This window comes from Gopherus evgoodei, chromosome 2, assembly GCF_007399415.2.
Source record: "Gopherus evgoodei ecotype Sinaloan lineage chromosome 2, rGopEvg1_v1.p, whole genome shotgun sequence".
Lineage (NCBI taxonomy): Eukaryota > Metazoa > Chordata > Testudines > Testudinidae > Gopherus > Gopherus evgoodei.
Window position 1 is genome coordinate 91,019,271 of NC_044323.1, and position 7,623 is coordinate 91,026,893.

Below are 7,623 nucleotides of genomic sequence, written 5' to 3' on the forward strand. Positions count from 1 at the left end.
TTTTTTGTTGTTTCCCTTGGCAGTGTGTTGCTACTTTAGCGCAGCATGGTCGGTTTGTAGCTGGAATCGCCGTCCTCAAACGTATGGGCGTAGCTTTTCCAGGGCATACACAATGGCTTAGCATTGTTTTTCACTGATTGACCAGTGGCTTTCTCTCTCAGACAGTTTCTTGCTGAGAAACACGACAAGATGAAATTCTTGATCTGGTCCTTCCTGCATTAAAACTGCTCCTACACCACGCTCAGACGCATCTGTGGTTACTAGGAATGGTTTGTCAAAGTCTGGGGCCCTTAGCACAGGGTCAAACATAAGTGTTGCCTTAAGCTGGTTAAAGGCCTTCTGACACTCATCAGTCCACTTAACTGCATTTGGCTGTGTCTTTCTGGTCAGGTCTGTTAGTGGGGCAGCGATTTGGCTGTAGTGTGGTACAAATCGCCTGTAATATCTGGCCAAGCCTAAGAAGGATTGGACCTGTTTCTTTGACCTTGGGACAGGCCACTTTTGGATAGCATCCACCTTGGCCTGTAGGGGATTTATCGTTCCTTGACCCACATGGTGTCCAGGCAAGTCACTCTGTTTTGGCCTATTTAACACTTTTTAGCCTTAACAGTTAGTCCTGCCTGCCTGATGCACTTTAAGACTTTTTCCAGGTGCTCCAGGTGTTCTGCCCATGAATCAGAAAAAATGGCCACATCATCGAGGTAGGCAACTGCAGATTCTCCCAATCCTGCTAGGAGACCTTCTCAAGCCTTTGGAAGGTGGCGGGTGCATTTCGCAGCCCGAAAGGAAGCACATTAAATTCATACACCCCTGCATGGGTGATGAAGGCTGACCTTTCTTTGGTGGGTTCATCTAGCGGTACTTGCCAGTACCCCTTGGTTAAGTCTAATGTAGAGATGAACTGGGCACATCCCAATTTCTCCAATAGCTCATCGGTGCATGGCATTGGATAGTTGTTGGGACAAGTTACAGCATTTAGCTTACGGTAGTCCACACAAAAGCGTATTTCCCCATCTGGTTTGGAAACTAGAACCACAGGAGATGCCCATGCACTGGTAGATGAGCGGATTATATCCATCTGTAGCATGCTTTGGATCTCCCGTTCTATAGCAGCTTGGGCATGAGGAGACACCCAGTAGGGTGGGGTTCTAATTGGGTGAGCATTACCTGTGTCAATGGAGTGGTATGCCCGTTCAGTCCGTCCTGGGGTGGCTGAGAACTGTGGGGCGAAGCTAGTGCACAGCTCCTTGATCTGCTGTTGCTGCAGATGTCCAAGGGTCGCGGAGAGGTTCACCTCTTCCACGCCACTGTCACTTTTTCCTTCATAGTAGATACCTTCAGGCCACTCAGTGTCGTCTTCTCCCTGGGCTGTAAACTGACAAACCTTTAATTCTCTGGAATAAAAGGGCTTTAGAGAATTAACATGGTACACTTTAGGCTTTAGGGTTGAGGTGGGAAATGCTATGAGATAGTTAACAGCTCCCAGGCGCTCTTGGACCATGAATGGCCCTTCCCATAATGCTTCCATCTTATGGGCCTATTGCGCCTTCAAGACCATAACCTGGTCCCCTACTTTGAAGGAACACTCTCTGGTATGTTTATCATACCAGGCTTTTGCTCTTCCTGAGCATCATTTTGGTTTTCTTTAGCAAGGGCTAAAGAGTGTTGAAGGGTGCTTTGTAGGTTGCTTACAAAGTCTAGAATGTTAGTTCCTGGAGAAGGCATAAACCCCTCCCATTGCTGCTTCACCAACTGTAATGGCCCCTTAACCTCGTGGCCATACACAAGTTCAAATGGTGAAAACCCTAAACTGGGATGTGGTACAGCCCTGTAGGCAAAAAGCAACTGCTACAACACTAGGTCCCAATTATTGGAGTGTTCATTTACGAATTTACATATCATGGCCCCCAAAGTTCCATTAAACCTCTCCACCAGGCCATTGGTTTGATGGTGGTAAGGGGTGGCAACCAACTGATTCACCCCATGAGCTTTCCACAAATTTTTCATGGTCCCTGCCAGGAAATTAGTTCCTGAATCTGTAAGGATGTCGGAGGGCCAACCTACCCTGGCAGAAATGTCTGCTAAGGCCTGGCACACAGTTTTAGCCCTGGTGTTGCTTAGAGCTACTGCTTCCGGCCATCAGGTAGCAAAGTCCACGAAAGTCAGTATATACTGCTTTCCTCTGGGGGTCTTTTTTGGGAAAGGACCCAGAATATCCACAGCTACTCGCTGAAATGGGACTTCAATTATGGGAAGTGTCTGGAGAGGGGCTTTGACCTGGTCTTGGGCTTTCCCACTCGTTGGCACACCTCACAAGACCGGACATAATTAGCAACATCCTTGCCCATTCCTTCCCAGTGGAAAGACTTCCCCAACCGGTCCTTGGTTCTGTTCACCCCAGAGTGATCACTGGGATGATCATGGGATAAGCTCAAGAGCTTTACCCGGTACTTAGTTGGAACTACCAACTGTCTTTGAGGATGCCAGACTTCCTGGTGTCCACCAGAAAGAGTCTCCTTGTATAAAAGTCCTTGTTCTACAACAAACCGGGATCGGTTAGAAGAGCCGAGAGGTGGTGGGGTGCTCCGGGCTGCCGCCCAAGCTTTTTGAAAGCTGTCATCTGCTTCCTGCTCAGCCTGGAACTGTTCCCTTGAGGCTGGAGACATCAGTTCCTCCTTAGACTGTGGACTTGGGATTGGTCCCTCTGGAAGCGATGTAGGTGATGGGGTTGTTTTCGTTGATGGTGAACCGCTTTCTGCTGGTGCACTATGTGATATTTCAGGCTCTAGCTGAGCCTCTTGGGTAGGGTTGTCTGCTGCTTCTGCCAGTTCAGGCCCGCTGGTGCCCTCTGGCGCTGGAGTTGTAGATGGGTTTGCAAGCGCTGGAGTCAGTGCTGGCAACGGTTCTGGTGCTGGTTGCTTTTTCAGTTCCAGTCCTGGGACTGGATGCACTATGGTTGTTGCAGTCGTTGGCATGGGGTCCGGTTCTACCACCTCTGTCTGGGTCTCTGGTAACACAGACAGGGCCCTTGTGGACGGCTCAGGAACAGGGATGGATGTGGAAGCTTGTTTGGCCTGGCTGCGTGTGACCATTCCCACCCTCTTGGCCAGCTTGACATGGCTGGCCAAGTCGTCCCCCAGTAGCAGGGGGATGGGATAATTGTCATAGACTGCAAAAGTCCACATTCCTGACCCAGCCCTTGTACTGGACAGGCAACTCAGCTGTAGGCGAATTTACAGATTTTGACATGAATGGGTGAATTGTCACCTGGGCCTCTGGGCTGATGAATTTGGGGTCCACTAAGGATTGGTGGATAGCTGACACCTGTGCCCCAGTGTCCCTCCACACGATAACCTTCTTTCCACCCACTCTCAAGTTTTCCCTTTGCTCCAAGGGTATTTGAGAGGCATCTGGGCCTGGGGATCTTTGGTGTGATTGTGGTGTAATGAACTGTAATCGGTTGGGGTTCTTGGGGCAGTGGGCCTTTATATGTCCCAGTTCATTACATTTAAAATATCGCCCAGCTGACTGGTCACTGGGTCGAGGTGAGTTACTGGAGACTGGTGAGGTGGGACAAAAGGGTGTCAGGGGCTTTCCTTGGGTTGTAGGTGGGGTCTTGGGTTGCCCTCGGTGATAGGGTTTATTTTCAGTTTGCCCCCTCTGATATTCGCTTCTCTTGCTAGTAGTTTGTTTCTTTTCTGCCACTTCCACCCATCCGGCTCCAATCTCTCCCGCCTCAGTTACAGTTTTGGGCTTACCATCTAGGATATACCTTTCTATTTCCTCAGGAACACCCTCTAAGAACTGCTCCATTTGCATTAGGAAGGATAGCTCTTCCAGAGAGTTAGCACTTGCTCCTGATATCCAAGCCTCACAATTCTTTCCAATGTGGTAGGCATGTTGGGTAAATGACACATCTGGTTTCCACCTTAGGACTCTGAACCACCGATGGGCATGCTCAGGTGTTAGCCCCATTCTGATTCTGGCCTTGGTTTGAAAAAGATTATAATCATTCATGTGTTCCTTACACATTTCAGCCGCCACCTCTGCTAAGGGTCCACTGAGTTGTGGCCTCAGCTCTATCATGTACTGGTCTGTAGGGATGCTGTACCCATGGCAGGCCCTTTTGAAATTTTCTAAGAAGGCCTCAGTACCATCACCTGCCTTGTAGGTGGGGAATTTTCTGGGATGGGAAACAGTACCTGGAGAAGGGTTGTTAGGGTTGGCAGGTACATCCTGCTTAGCCCTGGCTAATTCCAGAGCCTGCTTGTGGGCCTCCCTCTGGATCTCCATAGCTCTCTGGTGGTCAGCCTCTTTGGCTTTTTCTTCTCTTTCTCTCTCTTTTTCCTTCTCCTCCATCTCTTTTTCTCTCGCCTCCATCTCCATCTCTGTTTGTTTCATCTCCATAGCTCTTTTGTGGGCAGCCTCTTCTCTGGCTATTTCTAATTGTTTTAGTTCCATCTGTCTCTTATGTTCATTCTCTTTCTCTGTTGTTTCCAGCCTAGCCAGCTCTAATTTGTTAGTTGCTCCACTGGTACTCATTTTCCTACTTTCTTGTGCTGGCCACACTCCTCTGCAGTTCACTGAAACTGGGATGCATTCAGCTCAGGGCTGCTTGGTTAACAGAGACTTTCTAACTAGCTATACCCGACAGGTAGAAAGAAAGAAAACAATTCAGCTTGTAAATTCCTTTTGCTGGCTACTTGCTCACAGCTTGAAGCCTCCTCTTAACAAAGACCCTTGTTAAAAAACTTAACACCTCTGCCTTCAGGCTGCTTTCTAAGCAGCTAGAAAGGAGAGAAAAAAATCCTACTGGCTTTTGGTTCCTAAAAAATCCCTCACCGCTGCTCATCATGTCAAGGTTCCTTCCCCACTCTGAACTTTAGGGTACAAATGTGGGGACCTGCATGGACACTTCTAAGCTTAATTACTAGCTTAGATCTGGTACACTGCCACCATCCAGAATTTCAGTGTCTGGAGCACTTTCTGTCCCCCCCAAGACTTTCCCCTCCCTGGGTTGCCTTGAGGGACTTCACCAATTCCCTGGTGAACCCAGATCCAAACCCCTTGGATCTTAAAACAAGGAGAAATCAATCAGGTTCTTTAAAAGAAAGCTTTTTATTAAAGAAAGAAAAGTAAAAAGTCATCTCTGTAAAATCAGGATGGAAAATACTTTACAGGGTAATCAGATTCATATAGCCCAGAGGAACCCCCTCTAGCCTTAGGTTCAAAGTTACAGCAAACAGAGGTAAAATCCCCTCAGCAAAAAACAAACATTTACAAGCTGAGAAAACAAAAATAAGACTAGCCCACCTTGCCTGGCTATTACTTACAAGTTTGAAACATGAGAGACTGATTCAGAAAGATTTGAAGAGCCTGGATTGATGTCTGGTCCCTCTTAGTCCCAAGAGCGAACAACCCCCAGAACAAAGAGCAAAAACAAAAGACTTCCCTCCACCAAGATTTGAAAGTATCTTGTCTCCCCATTGGTCCTCTGGTCAGGTGTCAGCCAGGTTTACTGAGCTTCTTAACTCTTTACAGGTAAAAGAGACATTAACCCTTAACTATCTGTTTATGACAATGACATATTCATTTTCACAAAATGAGAAAGTCAAGAAGTTATTCCAGATTGAGTCTCTTTTCTAGTCCATGTTTCTTTATACCCTTCTCATAGATTTCACATTGTGATAATTTGTGGACCACGTTGTGGCTTTATTACTATACCTAAGGGTAAGTCAGGTTTCTCGCAAGAGGACTTTTTAAAAACCCAGACCACAGAGAATGACAAGGACGCTCCTGCACAAATGCTTTGTGAAAATAAGGGTCAAAAATCACTCAAGGGATTTGTGTTCTAGTCTTGATCTCATACATGAGACACTTGATTTTCTCCAGGACACTGAGTTATAATTTGAAAAGACTAAAGGTGACTTCCACAGGTGGAAAAAATGACTGTGTCCTTTTTTGCTTCTTTATATTGGATAAAGAAAACCTGAAAAGTTTAGGCTTTAAAAAAATAAAGTGGAAGGTGGTGTTCTGCTGGGTTTTATAAATTCAGGTCTCATCTGCTCAGATCTTTTCAGGTCTATAGCAGTGGCTCTCAAACTTTTTTGATCACTCCTCCCTTCTTTTTGCCTATAGTTGTTTACCCCCTCCTCCCTCTGCCACACAAGTACATACACGAACAAAAAAAATCATGCAACTCTAAATATTAAAAATAGTAAGGCATTGATTCAAATAGAGCCATTTAAGTATATAGTTATGTACATTTTAAGTGAGATACTGCTTACTGGCACCACACCGTTGTGTGGAGCAGAACAATTCCACGAATTGCACAAATGAGCCGACAATCCATTGTAATAAGAGCCAAAGCAAAACTGCAATTGTGGTCGATGCTTACAATTAAATATGCGCACTGCATTGTAGCAAACGGATTAATGTATAGATGGCAGTGACCTTGTATAATGCTATTCAAGCTTAACAGAAATCCATCAAAATGCATAGCACCATCTGAGGACCTGATATCTCTGGAGGAATCAGCTTTGCTAGTTATTAATTGCTGTGAGTAAAATGTGTGCAGTAAGGTTTTTTTTTCCCTTAAGCTTCTCATGTCCACCCAGAATCCATTTTGCGTGCACGCGCACCACAGACACACACACATCCTCCCTCAGTTTGAGAACCTCTGGTCTATAGCATTGCCTACAGTAAGGAATTTTGCACACATGCATACAAGAATTACCTACTGTAAGCAAGGCTATAGACCAAGAGCAGGCAACCTATGGCACGGGTGCCAAAGACAGCACGCAAGCTGATTTTCAGTGGCACTCACACTGCCTGGTTCGGGGCCAGTGGTCTGGGGGCTCTGCATTTTAATTTAATTTTAAATGAAGCTTCTTAAACATTTAAAAAACCTTATTTACTTTACATACAACAATAGTTTAATTATATATGATAGATTTATAGAAAGAGACCTTCTAAAAACGTTAAAATGTATTACGGGTACGTGAAACCTTAAATTAGAGTGAATAAATGAAGACTCGGCACACCACTTCTGAAAGGTTGCCAACCCTTGCTATAGACCCTTCCAAAGCAGATAAGAACTTATTTTCTTTTTTAAAACAAAAGTCTTTCAGGCCTTGTTTATCCAACATAAAACAGCAACAAAAAGTACACAAAGCAATTTTTCCATCCATGCAGGTCACATTTAAGTCAGAGTCCTCGGGTAGAAAAAGTTCTGCTGGCTTCCAGTGTTTTTATCACCACATTAGTAGGATTGACTAACAAGTTTGGTTGCTTATCTGAATCCACCAACATGCCCAGAGGAAACAAAACTTGACAATCTTGATCTTTCTATGATTAAAAATAAAAACAAGTTGAAATGAACCCTTATTTAAATAAATGTTAAAAAAAAAGTCTCCTTCAATAAGAAAGCTAAAAAAAGAACAAATCTCCATATTTTTCATTTGCAGATCACCTTTAAGAAAATAGTTAAAGCCCCATTTCTGCAATAGGTAGCATGAAGACAGACTGCAGCACACATGTGGAGTTCCAGTTGGGTGCAAGAGGCTTTGTGTGGTTGCAACATTCCACCCAAGTGCTAAACATTGCAGGATCAGGACTATAATC